Source organism: Hipposideros armiger, unplaced genomic scaffold (assembly GCF_001890085.2).
Source record: "Hipposideros armiger isolate ML-2016 unplaced genomic scaffold, ASM189008v1 scaffold_159, whole genome shotgun sequence".
Classification (NCBI taxonomy): domain Eukaryota; kingdom Metazoa; phylum Chordata; class Mammalia; order Chiroptera; family Hipposideridae; genus Hipposideros; species Hipposideros armiger.
This window is the reverse complement of record NW_017731509.1, coordinates 408,373-422,638: the sequence shown is the minus strand read 5'-3', so window position 1 is coordinate 422,638 and position 14,266 is coordinate 408,373. Positions and strand designations below refer to the sequence as shown.

General features: G+C 36.5%; 1 long non-coding RNA gene across 1 annotated transcript in view; it reads right to left on the bottom strand.

Annotated features, from left to right (window-relative positions):
- Positions 1-92: 92 nt before the first annotated feature.
- Positions 93-14,266, bottom strand: part of LOC109387470 (uncharacterized) — a 161,015-nt gene continuing 146,841 nt past the window's right edge. The window contains exon 3 of the long non-coding RNA XR_002125005.1: positions 93-292. This is a non-coding gene — a long non-coding RNA (uncharacterized LOC109387470). The remainder of the gene's footprint in view (positions 293-14,266) is intronic.

Genomic DNA, 14,266 nt, shown 5'->3' with positions numbered 1-14,266 from the left:
AATGTTGTTACCCAAAAATTTGGGATTTTGGCGATCAATTCTGACCTCTTCTGAAAAAATGGCTGGCGGAGTTTGTTATACTTCTGTTCTACTTTCAAAATCTCCTCACTGGCTTGTTCATTAAGTCTGTCTATTTCATTTTGTACTTCATCAATATGTTCAATTGCTTCTTGCTGTTCTTTTTCTCTTGGGCACGTCCAGAGAGGTCGACGTCTTCTCCGGCTTGGGGGCAGGAGGCAGTCTTGGTTTCTTCGTTTGAGATGGGAGTGAAGACTGGCGTTTGGGGGCCATCCTGTGAGGAAAGTCCGAGAATGAGACCCAAAGGGAGATGAACGTCTGGAAGAAGCTCAGAACTCACGACCATTCTTAAACAACAATTTCTAGAACAAATGTAGAGAGTATTGAAAAGGATGATGGAAAAAAGCAGAATTAACTATAGGCAGAAATATAATAAAATAATGTGAATTGTTACTGTGGTTTGTGTTCTTTTTGGGAAAATATTAGGTATTTAAGAGAAGTAAATTTTAAAACCCATTTAATGTCTTTAAAAGTATTTTGCCTCAAAAATTATTAAGATATATAGTGATTATTTTTAAAAACTTCACTTCACTTCAAAGGTGAGCCTGTTTGAGAAGCTAGCTGTTGGAGGTGATATTAAGATGGTCCTTAGTTCCTGTGGATTTACTGAACAGTCAGCTGTATGTCTCCAGAGAGCAGAAAGAAAGGATGATACTGATTGCATCTGCCAATGAAGAGCTTATTAATCATAGTTTTTCTTGGTCTCTCACTTAGCCTAAATTGTGTCTAGTGGAGGAGTGCTTCTACTTTGGACATTGCTAGGGAAAAGTGGCCTCTTTTTCAGGGAATTAACATAGTTCAGTAAGAGGCTTTCCTCATCTCCCATGACCAAGTCGTTTTTGAAGAATGTTAAATTAGGAAATAAATCCACAAACCTCCCCTTAAAGCTGTAAGGGCACAAGTGCTTCAAATAAGCAGAAATAGGTTCAGATCCTAGCTCCACCACTTCCTAGTAATATAAGCTTCAGCAAGGTATTGAATTATTTTTAAGTCTGTTTTCCTTACATAAAATGCTAATAATTATTACCACTGAGTCTCTCGTGAGAACTCAATGAAAGAATGCTTAATTCTTTAAACATGTACACCAACCTTAAAGCAAGAGGCAAAGGCCTTGAACTTATTATTATCAGTTATTAAATTTTGAAACAAAAATACTCAATATTGAAAGTAAAGATGTCTTCTTAGGACATCAAAAAAGTAGTTACCCATAGCCAAAGCAATGACACTGTGTCATTGCTATATGCTGTACTATACTATACTATACTAAACTATATTATAATATTATTGAAAAGTGGGGAGTACAGAAGAAAACTTGTTAAAGATTACAGCTCAAGTCTGAGCCATCTCAGTTTTGCCAAAAGGGGTCTTAATCATGTGTCATGTGACCAGGATTTGATTTCCAGCCTTCCGCCTAAGAGCTACAGGTTTAGATAAATCTAGATTTCAGTCTCTTCATTCACAAGATAAAATGTTTCCTCTATGTACTATAGAATGATCCTTATAACAGTCTATGAAAATTAAATCTTGCTTCCTCAGTCTTTCTTTTGATTAGTTCCAAAGTAAGTATCCACGCATCTATGTCTTCATTATTTGTGTATGTAAACCTGTCTCCCTTGGTCCCCAGTGACAACAATTCTATTCTGTTTTCTATTATGTCTCTTTCCCACTGCATATATAGAGTTAGGATGAGTCTTAAAATTATTATAAGCCAATGTGGGATCAAATTGATTAGCCCTTAAGAGGAAGAACTTTAGTACACATTAAATTTTTCATCCTTCCAATCCCTACCTATCATTCAATGTATAACTTACATTGATTGATTTCCTCTACTGTACGCTGCCCCCTACACCCACACACACATTCACACACACCATGCAACAACCTTGGAATAAGTTGCTCAATGTTCCGTGAATCTATAAGTGTTCTAACTTTAGCAAAGTATGATTTGTCACTTGGTTATTTATTTAGGTGCCTGTCACTTCTCGCAGATTTTGAGAGATTTGAAAGAAAATGCATTAAGTCCTAGTACACAGCCTGGTACCTGGGACTCAAACTATTTATTAAATGAATGAATAATGATAATGGTGAGGATGATAGCTGCTAACCCGTTTTGAGTATTTTCTATGTATTAGGCAATCTTCTAAGCTCTCTATATGAATGAATTTATTTTATGGACACAACAACTTTATGTGATAGATACTATTATTTTCACCATTTTATAGATGAGAAAACTGAGGCAGTGTTTGTTAAATAACTTGCTAGGCAGTAAGATTCAGAGTCAGGGATTAAAATGAACACTCAGTTCCCAGTGATTAGTTAATTAAACACTATTCTATGCTATCTCTCCTGAATGAGTAAATTAAAAAATTAATAAAAGAATAAAATGGGCAAATATCAATGCAAGCATAATTAATTATTACCATACTGATCCTATTTTGGACCTGAAATCACCACTTCTATGGGGTCATTGTTCATGCAACTATTGTAGTTCAGCTTTAGTGTGAGAGGATAATGACCTTTAAATATGTTCACATCCTACTCTTTGGAACCTATAAGCATTTTCCTTTTAATGGCAAAAGGGACTTTGTAGATGTGATTGAGGATTCTGAGATGGGGAGATCATCCTAGATTATCGAAGTAGGCCCAATGGAATCAGAAGGATCCTTATACGTAAAAGTGGGAAACAGGAGAGTCAGAGAGAGACTTGAAGATGCTGGGCAGCTGGCGTTTAAAACGGAGTGTGGGACCATGAGCCAAGGAATGAATGCAGGTGGCCTCTGGATGCTTGGAAAGGAAATGATTCTTCCCTAAAATCTAGAAGGAAAAACAGTCTTTCTTGATCCTTTGATCTTAGCCCATTGAAATCTAGTTCAGATTTCTAACTTTCAGAACTCCAAGAGAATAAATTTGTTTTAGGTCACTAAGTTTGTGGCTTGTGAACATTTATTACAGCACCACAATAGGAAGCTAATATGCCAGGTATAGCGGTGGCCTCTGACAAAATATTTAGTGTTAGCCTTGAAGGCAGAGTTTGCTATGATGGGTGGCTGCTATTTGGGCAAGTAGAGAGTGTGATCTTGCCCTAAAAGAATGGAAAATGCATACAAATTTTGATGGGACAAGGGTAAAATAATTAGTCTTGAGATTCTTCATGGCTGGATCTGGGAGGCAGCCTATATTGGGTGTTTCTCAGTCGCTGAGCCTTTGTGTTGCTTTGGTGAGGGGTAGGGGAGCTCATTTGGGAACTATGTTGCCACTTCAGAGGCAAACATGAATAATGGAGTGGGGGACAGCATGACTGGTATTAGGAGCTAATCCAAGGAGGTTGGGTAGTCAACAATTCCAATACACAGGGCCCAAGGGGAAGTGATGAACTCTGATATAATTCACTTCAGTGGCATTAAGCAGGGCTGACTCAGCACAGGGAGCTCTGACAAAAGTCTCAGCCCTGGTAATGCCTGAATTTAAGGCTGCCTTAAATCCTTCTTGTTGGACAAGACCTCACTGTGTAAAAGGAATAGTAATAAATTATCTTCATGCAGTGTGTGCGTGTGCATGTGTGTGTGTTTTATGGAAGCATTCATTACCAGTCAGCGACAAAGAAATAGATTATTCAGTAACTGGTATTTGGCAAAGAATTAATTCGTTTTTGTTTCCACAGCTTATGGAGAATATAAACTTTGGATGGATTAAGGGTTAAATACATAAAAAGAACCCATATGTTCTTTTCAGCTAAGGAACTTCTGAATATTGGTGTTCGTGGGGACGTTTTAAGCTTAAAAGCCACAGAATACGTGGAAAAGAGAAAACTAACATTTATCCACCTATAAGTTATCAACCTTTTCCTGAAGAAGTAACCAAAATTCGAAGAAAGACAACAAGTTAGGAAACAAAAATACATCAAGTATGACAACGGATTTTTACTATAGAGAACACTCATGCAAGGTAGAGAATAGAAAGTTTATATTAGGTAAATATGCAAAACACATGGACAATTCATACAAGAGGAAATAAAATTAGATTAAACACAAAGGGAAAACTATTCAACCTCACTAGTAGCCAAAGAAATGCAAATTACAATGAGATAACCACTTTTGCTTTTAAACTAGTAAACAGTAAAAAAACCTTGTAATATCAATAATAGTGGGGTATGAAATGGCACTGCTTTTAGAGATATAGAGTCTACATTTGAAATTTTTTTCTAAATAAATAATTGTAATGTAAAAGGTTTCATGCACAAAATCATCTATCATAGTATTATCTGTAATATCAAAACATTTAGAAAAGACTTGAATGTTAAAAAATTCAATGAATGTTTTAAAACTAATTGATATCTAACTTATAGGATATTATTCAACAATTAAATCTTTTTTTAAAAATTACCAATTACAAAGTAAAGCATAGAGAATTGTATTTCTATAATGATTTTAAAATATTTTTGCATACCTATGAAGAGAAAAAAAGACTTGAAAAATACATCAACATGTGAACATGGACATATTTCTATAAATTTTTGTTTTTTGGTTTTCTTTTTTCTTGGTGGCCCCATTTTATTTAATAAGCATGCAACAATTTTTATAATGGAAAAATGAATAAATATTAAATCTCTGCTTGCTTCTATTTAAGAAGGGAACTTCAGAAAGCTCGGGTATATAATGGAAATAAAATGATGTGATTCCATTTAGAAAAGACAGGCTGAAAAAGCTGCTGAGAATCATAGCTTACATTTAATGGGAACATGTAAGCAATACAAATAAGTTTTGAGCAGATATTTAATGGGGAGCAGAGAAGGTTTTAAGAATAGAATGTTCTTTCCTTTGGTATGGGAAAGGACAGTATTTCTTTAACACACACCTACAGAACCTGCTGCCACTTCTCTTTCTGCTCATTCCAATTATGTGCAAAACACCCAGAAGGAAATTACCAGCCTCTTGATGGCTTGTCTTCAAATTCAAACCTAGAAATTGATAGCAAATGTCACATTACCAAATAAAGCCCAAGAATGCTTAATTAAGCCTTTATGAGACTCCCGACAAATGGGAAGATGTACAGAGGCATAGTATTTACAAGCACCTTGATTTCCATTCACCTGTGGCATTTTATGAACTACACCAATTTCATTTTAAGTTATTGCATTTGTTACAATAACTGAAGAGGATTTTTGCAATGCGATGGTAGATGTGGTAGCTATTTCAAAACCTACCTGTTGCTTGATCCTGAAAGTGATCCAGTGAGCCAGAACAAAGCGACTTCCATTTATATTTTGCACAGATGTTGCCTGTGGTTGAACTTGTTCCTTATTGCCTTCGCAAAAATGAAACATACCCATAGTTTGCAGTTGGTTTCCTTCATCTTCAAGCAGGGCAGGAAATAGGGGGCCATTTTGGGAGATGTGAGCCTCACTGGGAAATGGTCTGGAAGCTTATCTAAGATGGAGTTGTGGTGCTAATAATAATCAGTCAAACCCAGCTGCCCCCTTTTATGACTCCATTGTCTTCGCCTGTGTATTGCAACAGGTGTCATGTGTTTCACAAAGCAGCTGCATCTAAGTGTCATAAACTGCCCATCCACCCCCTGCCTAATTGTTCGTTCCCACGGAGATCATCTTCGGTTTTTGAAAGCCACAGTCCCTTCTAATACATCCTTTGTGAAGAATCGCTTGGCAGAATGGGTTATTCTAATGGCCCATTACAATAGGTACGCCATATTCAAGGAGTTGTCGCCATCTGTTCCACCTTCCAAATTACCAAAACAAGGGAAATCAAAAGGCAACCTCATCAGAAATCCCAGGTGATATTTTCTGTTCATTATGTCTTTTGCCTGATGTGGGTTTTAAACATTTCATTTGGAACATGCTGAAGGATGAAGCACACTTTCTTTCTATCACTGAGACACAATTAAAATATCAGGATCCAGCACTGAGAGAAAATTACTCTGTATGAGATGCACTTGGGCACATTCAGCATCCTGGTCTCTACTGCGTAGTGGAGATTTCCACTCAGGCTTGCAAAGCTCACCTCATGTTAGGCATGGAGTGACTAAGCAGTAACTCCCTGACTGCTATTGCCTGACAGCAGTAAATGAAGTTCCGCAAGTAGGTATTGTGGCATCGATGTTGCCATGTTTCTGCCCAATAGGCAATGGATTCTCAGCAAGACTTTAAGCAAAAAGTGTGTGTTTGTCTGTGCACATGCGTGTACAGAGGAGAGTTGAAGAAGATTGAGGTGACAGGTCAGGGGTGTGAAATTACTGATGATCATATAAGATAATTAGGTGCCAAAGAAGCATGAGTCTAAGATAATTTGAAGAAACAGTGCTCTGGCGGCACACAACCATTCCGGGGATTAACAGGAGACAACTAAGAAGGAATAACCTTTCTAGAGGTCTAACACAAGAAGTAGACATCATAAGAGGGTTTTCCCACCAAAAAAAATGATTCTCAGTACAGCGCCTTCACCCTCAATAAATGATTTTGTACACCTCCCAAAGACTTATGCTAATGAAATCCTCTAGTTATCTATATAATCTGCATCCTTGACTATCATACTCAAGATCCCATTGCTCAGGATGGATGAAAGCAGAAAATGTTAACACATGTTCAGTGTTAAAGTGTTTTATTGAGCACTTTCCTATCTTTATACACATAAATAGATTATGCATTTGCAACTTGCTCAATCTGCCCACCAAGAATTGGCATTAACTAAATTGTCAATACTCATCCCTGAATTAGCCAGACTTGTGGTTTGGTTAGCTGTCCAAGAGTAACAACAATAAAACTGTTTCCAGCGAGGGTATGCCTGCTAGCTTTGATCTGCTTATATTAAGATAGACTCATTTGTACCGTCATTTTTTTTTACCTCCTCTTGAAGTAATGAATTGCATGTATATTTTTGATAATGTTATGGTTAAAAATTGAGGGATTAAACACAGGTGCCTACTCATTGTCAGATGACTCTACTAGCAAATTGCTTATACCTGAAATTGTTTCTCTCATCACAGCCTATAGTATGGTTCCCTGGTGCCAAGTATTAAACATATGAATTGCAAGCCATCCAGCCCCCTCCACCCCATTTTTTTTTTGCTAATAGTAAAAATTTGTTTTTCATTTTCTCTGAATGGAAGATCATTTGCAGCCAGAAATTTGAGACCTGCATTTATTTACTTATGTATTTATTTTTTATTTACTCATGTATTTTTAAAACAGCTCTATTGAGGTCCAATTGAGATACGATAAAGTATATATATTTAAAATGTACAATTTTATAAATTTTACATATGGACACTTCTGTTAAAGTATCACCACAGTTAAGAGAGCAATCATTCTTCACAATAATTTTCTTGTTCCCCTTTGTAACCTCCTCCCCTGCGTCCCCCTCTCATACCAAACACTCGCTTATCTGTTTTCTGTCACTGTAGATTAGTTTGCATTTTCTAAAGTCTTATCTAAATGGAATCATACAATATGCACTTCTTTTTATCAGACTGCTTTCTTTCAACATAATTATTATATTTTTTCTATGTTTATCTTTTTAATTTTTATTAAATTTATTGGGGTGATAATTATTTTGGGATCTATCTATACTACTGCATGTCTCAACAGCTTGATCCATTTTACTGCTGAGTAGTATATTATATGGATTTACCACAACCTGTTTAGCCATTCACCTATTGATGTACATGTGAACTGCTTCCAGTTTGGGACAATTACACATCATGCTGCTTTGAACATTCATGTACAATAGGATGCATGTTTTAATTTTCCATGTGTTATATTTCACAGCAGGAACTCAAACTAAATCAACATTTTTCTGGCACCTGGAATGAATATTTAAGGCTTTCCCAGAATTTATGAAACCCTATCACAGGTGACAAGCAGAAATCTGGCTCATTTATTTGCTAAGCCTTTTTCACTATATTTTTGAAAACAAAAACACTGATGTTTAACCAATAAAATGAAAACTTATTAGAACAGCCACTAAATCCAGCCTCTGATTCAATCTTGTAAAATAACACACAGAGGAACACAGCTCGGATTGACTGTTTTTTAGTAAATGACCTCACTTCAATTTTATGATGTGCATTTATTCATATTTAAAATTTTTGAAGATTTGGATTCATTTTCAGTTTATATATACATTTTAAAGTAGTATAGTTTCTTTTTTGCCCCCTTTTAAATGTCTATCAATGGGTGAATGGATAAACATAAATGTTATATACATACAATGGAATATTATTCAGCCATAAAAAGGAATAAAGCACTGAACATGTTACCATGTACATGAACCTTGAAAACATTATACTGAGTGAAAGAAGGCATTCACAAAAGGTTATGCATTGTATGATTCCATTTATAGAAAATACCCAAAATAGGCAGATCCATAGAGACAGAAAATTGATTAGTGGTTCCCAGAGGTTGATGGAAGTGATTGCTTAATGGGGACAGGGTTTCCTTTTGAGGAAGTAAAGTTCTGGAACTAGATAACGGTGATGTTTGCATAACATTGGGTTGTATAACATTGTGCATGTCCTTAATGCCACTGAATTGTACATTTTATGTGGCTAGAATCATACATTTTATGCTGTGTATTTTATCACAATACCAAGGAAGTAAAAATGATTTAAAAAGTGTATGACATGAGTAGTGTGCCATATAATCTATGAGAATTGAAAAGCAAGGAAATGGTGTGACTGAACATTGAGTGACTATCAGGCTGGTGCCACCGTGCCCTAAAACACGTTCATGTGTGTGTCTGCACATGTGTATTGTGTACTCTACCTACCTCTTGGGCACATTATAATTAAATCTATGTCTTTCACAAACTGAGGAAAAGTGGGCTCCATTGCAGTTGTTCCAGTATTTTGATTTAAAAAATAAAACCACATACATTAATCTAAGAATACCAGATTTACTCTGGTGTAGTGCAAGGAGGAAAGCTTTTTATAGCTTGTCAAACTAGTACAAAACCCAGGATAACCAATTTCTACTTCTGTGAAATGGTTAACCTCTCTAATTTGGCACTTAACCTTGCAAATATGACATTAGGCTGGTATTACTTACTTCATAAGATTGAATGAGTTACATATGTAAAGTGCCCAGCATAATACCTGGGACATACTGGCTGCTTAACAGATATAACATTTTGCCTCCTCCTCAAGTCACCACCCTCCTGTGATACATACTCTTTATACAGGACAATATAAAATATAAATATCTCTCTTGAACTGAGGAATGTAGTCTATGACTTACAGTAGGGATATTGTGCTTGCCTTCCAGAGCCGCTGTTTATCAGATATAGCACACATTAGCTATTATTCACCATTCTATAATAATTGTGTCTTGTAGCAAGGAAACTCTGAAGACCTATTACAAATAAATGAAGAGGGAAAAGTACTTTGATTCAAAATCTATAGTAAAATAGAGACTCCTAAAGAAATCTAACTAAAATCTAAATCAAAATGGAAACTTGACAAGGGAATAGAAATCTGGATGTCCCATGTCACAACAAATGTTCAGTTTGAATTGGGAGTTAACTACTATGTAACCTAAGTAATAAAGAATCCAAGTGCAGAGTCATTTGAAGAACGACTCTCCTCTATCCTGAGTAGAGTGCTCAAATGAATCCAATTCCATTTATTAGCTGTGGTTTATATCCCCAGGTGAATGAGAGACTTTATATTTTCATTGGAGGATTTGTAATAGAAAATCCATTAGTGCCCAATCTCCCCACACAGTGAGCACACAGGGTGTATTTTTCAGATTTCCAAGGAACAAAATGCATTTATTCTGCTTTTTCTCTATAGAAATTAGGTTGCACTTTTTCAAAAGGAAAATTTAGGGCACGTTCATTTATCTCACGTTAATAGAAGATAGTGGCCATGGGAAAATGAATTCCCCATGCAGCAGGCTTTTACTTTAAAACAAAGCCTAAACTCAGGAAGGCAAACATGTTTGTAAAGAATAAGCCAATCATGGCTTATAAAGAAGGGCTCCATGCATGGCTCCCCAGCCTTGGGTCCATGCTGTGAGCTGTCAGGCCTTTGAGTTTATGGTAGTAGTCACAGCATGTTCTTTCTGCAGGAGCATTAACCTGGCTTCCGATCTCTGATCTTTTGCCCAGAAGTTAAAGCTATCGCATCATTCCTTTTCATCCATGTGTAAAAGAAGAAGACATCCTCACTCATAAGACTCTGGGGCTTAAATATTGAACCCTAGATTCCTGAAAGGAATGCCCCATTTTGAGCAACTTATGGAAGACCAGGGCTATCAGTAACTGGGACCAGGTGGAGAGTGTTTAATAAGCACTGAGAAAATCATTTCACAGAAATTATCTTATTTAATCCTCTTAGCAACTCTGTATTATAGATATTATTTCTCTTTATGGATGAAGGGACTGAGGTTCAAAGACGTGCCCAAAGCCACACACTAATTAATTTCTGTAGCCAGTATTCAAATTCAGGTTTGTTTGATTCCAAGCTACTTTAACAGGCAGACAGATCTTCATTTCTTCAATGTTTAGCTAAGCTGAACAATCATCAGTCGGGGCATTTACTATTTGTTATGCAGATGTTGGAATGAAAAAAGTGTCATTTGTTTCTTGTTTATCCTGACCACACTTTAAAGGTTTTTCTACCTGTACCTTACCTGCTCCCCAGGATTTCATCACCTTGTTCTACTTTTATTTTTTCTATAACAATTATTTCTTTTTCATTATAATATGTACTTTATTTATTTATTAAGATTATGGATTACTGTCTGCCTTCACCAGCACATCAGCTAGAATATCATCTCCAAAAGGGCTGTGATGTTTGTCTCCTTTTTTTCACTGATATACTTCTAGTGGCTCATGCACAATAGGTGCTCACCGATCCTTGTTGAATGGATAGTCAGTAAATAAATTAAGACAAAATAATGTAAATTCTTCACTAAACTTTGAATTCTTGGTTCATCATAGATTTAGTTCTTTGGAATTAGATTAGGATTCTTCACCACTTTCTATGTAATCATTGGCTGAGTTCAGGATAATAAAATCGATAGCTAATACTCATACAATGCTTATTATGAGTCAGGCAGTGTCCTAAGAATTCTATAACATGTGAGCTAGGTAGCTTTATTATCCACATTTTCCAGAGGAGGAAACTGAGATGCACAGAGGTGACTGAATGTGCTCAAAGTCATAGCACTAGTAAGTCCTGGAGGTAGGATTCCAACCTAAGCCGTTCAGCTCCAGTGACCACGATCTTAACCTCTGACTTCACTGCATTACTATGAATGTTGAATGTGATATATAGAGTCTAGCAGACTTTTTATTTTGTACATGATAGATAACCCATGTTAACTTCCTGTTCTTATGTCTCTGTGTCTATGCTATATCTACTTTAGTCCTATAATACCTTATTATTTAGTTCTATTGATCTATCATCAATACTAAAGCACATGTACTATGTCTCACACAAACACACACACACACACACACACACACACACACACACACACACACGCACACATTTTCCAGGCAGGAAAATTTTTTATGTTGATAGGCCAATGCTTCTATTAGCACAGCTGACTATTCCTCATGGTCCTTCAGTTTAGCTTCCAAGCCAGGTCTGGTGGCCATCAGGGGATGAAATAAGGGCAGGAGCTCATCTGAGTGGTTATAGAAGACTCTACCTAACCAGAGCCCATAATGTGATGCGTTAATTACCTCGTTCCTATGAATAGTGGGATCTGAGCTGTGTTCCTTGGGCTGAAAATCAGAATGAAACGTATGTAAATTCCAGTGGAAAAGTTTCTGGGTGACTAAAGATATTTCTCTGACATGGGCTGGTGAAAGCATTAAGATGTCCGTGAAGCTACTCCATTGAGACAGATGATAGAGAATTAAATGGCACCAAACATGTGTAGGGAGTCATGAATAGTAGTGATTTGGGCAGTCTTAAGGTTTTAAGAAGAGATAGTTACATGTATTATGGGAACAGCCACTCTGTGAGTGAGTTTCTTCTGCTACCATGCTCACTGCTGTGCCCGTGGCAAGTCTCACAGACATCTCTGCCCATGAAGCCAGAGGAGGCCACAGGGTCCTTCTCCACATAATGCTCCTCACAGCTGCTAGTTGCTCGTGGATGTTCATGTGTAAGGTACACCTGTCCCCAAGCTAGAATCAAGTTATAGATTGTGCCTTCTGTATGCTGATGAGAATCATGTACTTTAGGAACATGATGGAGTATTATAGAATCCTTCTCTTTTGTAAAATTCTGTATTCTAGGCACCATCAGTCCCATGAATGAGAGCGCTCCCTTCCATGGTGCTTGATAGTTGGGTCTCCTGGATACTCCTCTGTGTAGGCAGCTAAGATCTGCCTCTTCCTCTGCACTGGGATCTCAGCTATGCATAACTAAAGGCCTTTCTTTTGTGAGCTTTTCACTGCATTGAGTCTCAAATCTAAAGTACTTGGCATATAACCCATAGTGTATTTACTTATGACCTATTCAGTGATGGTTAATATTCAGAACTGACCCATGGGCTTTGGAAAAAGAGTCCTGAATATGAATCCTGCATTCTCAACTTACTAACTATGGGAATTTTAAAAAGTAATTTTGTTTTCTGCTGTGCCTCTGTTTCTTTATCTGCAAAATGAGAATACTATTAGGTTGATCTCACTATGTTTTGAGGTAGAATGAAATAAGTTAATATACGTAAAGTGCTCAGAACAGTGCCTGGAACATAGTAACAGCCCAATATATCTTAGATTGCTAACTAGCATAGTAAGCCATTGACTCGCCAGTAAAAGTTCTTGGAGTCCTATCTAAGATTTGGCATTTATTAATATGGAAACTTGGCCATGTTATCTAATATCTAATAGCTTCAGTTGGCTCAGCTTGTAAATGGAAACAGCCGCACATGCATTTAAGTTATTGGAGAGTATGAAATTACATATTTGATGTAACATGTTCAAGCACAACTTCAGGCTGATGATCCATTGATAAATTATATTTTTGATGATTACTATGAGGATAGAGTTTGTGATGATAATATGATGGTAACAATATATAGACACTGAGTAATTAGATCCTGAAGTCCCATCCCCTTTTTCTATTGACAGAATTGGCTGGGGATTTCGGAAACCAATAAAACGTTATAGGGTAGACATCTTTGGGAAAATCGTTGATGGGTATATCAGATTTCTTATTTTATAATGAACACTATGTGGCTCTGAAAATCTCCTGAGATCCTTTGATATTTTTCGAAGTTACCCAAGGATGCTGATAGAGCCAAGGTAACTTAATAAAGGAGAATGTGTCCTTTAAGTTAAATCCTCTGGTTTAGAACTATGGGAAAATAGAAGAAAGACCTCAGCTACCAAAGGACTTATAACAAGGAAATAAAGAAACTATGCTCAATACCAGATAATGCCTCAGAGAGCCCTAACGAGTGCTTGAGTTGCTTGAGTTTCTGACCTAAGAACTTTTCACTTTTCTCCTGCACTGTTCTGAATTTAACCTTTCCAGATTTTAATAGCACGATTATATATTGAAAATTACATTGATTATGTGCTCTCAATCTTGCCAGACGTGTAGTCTTTTCAAATATTGAATTCCTTATCTATAACCTCATTTTGAGATTATTTATTCCCATATATTTTGAGAATATCAAATTTTAAAAAATGAACAACATTTACAAACTTGACAAGAAGCTTATCCAATGGACACTGCCATTGCTGGAAATAAACTACTTGCCTTATCTTTTCAGATAAAGTCTGACTGGGTTAGTGTTTTTATTTTCTCATTATTAAAAGTGATTTAAGAGACCCTCAGACATGTAATAAATAAAGAATATTTTTTCTGTTTCACTTTTATAACACAATTTTCTCCTTTTCAACACACACACACACACACACACACACACACACACACGTGCGCTCGCGCACTTATTAGCACCTCTAAAGAATGTCTATGAAGCAACAGCCATGCCATGATTGCGGGAATACTAAACATAAAGAAAGAAATTACTCTCTCAAAGAGTAGTCATTTTGAGAAAAGAAACAAAATCCTATTAAATAATAGTAATACTATCATCCATTGGAAACTTTGTTGAAAGATTCAACAGAGCTGAAATACGTCCTACTACATGACCTTGGATGATGCATTAACCTCTCTGTGACTCTGGGTATAGAAAGGTGATAAAAGCCTT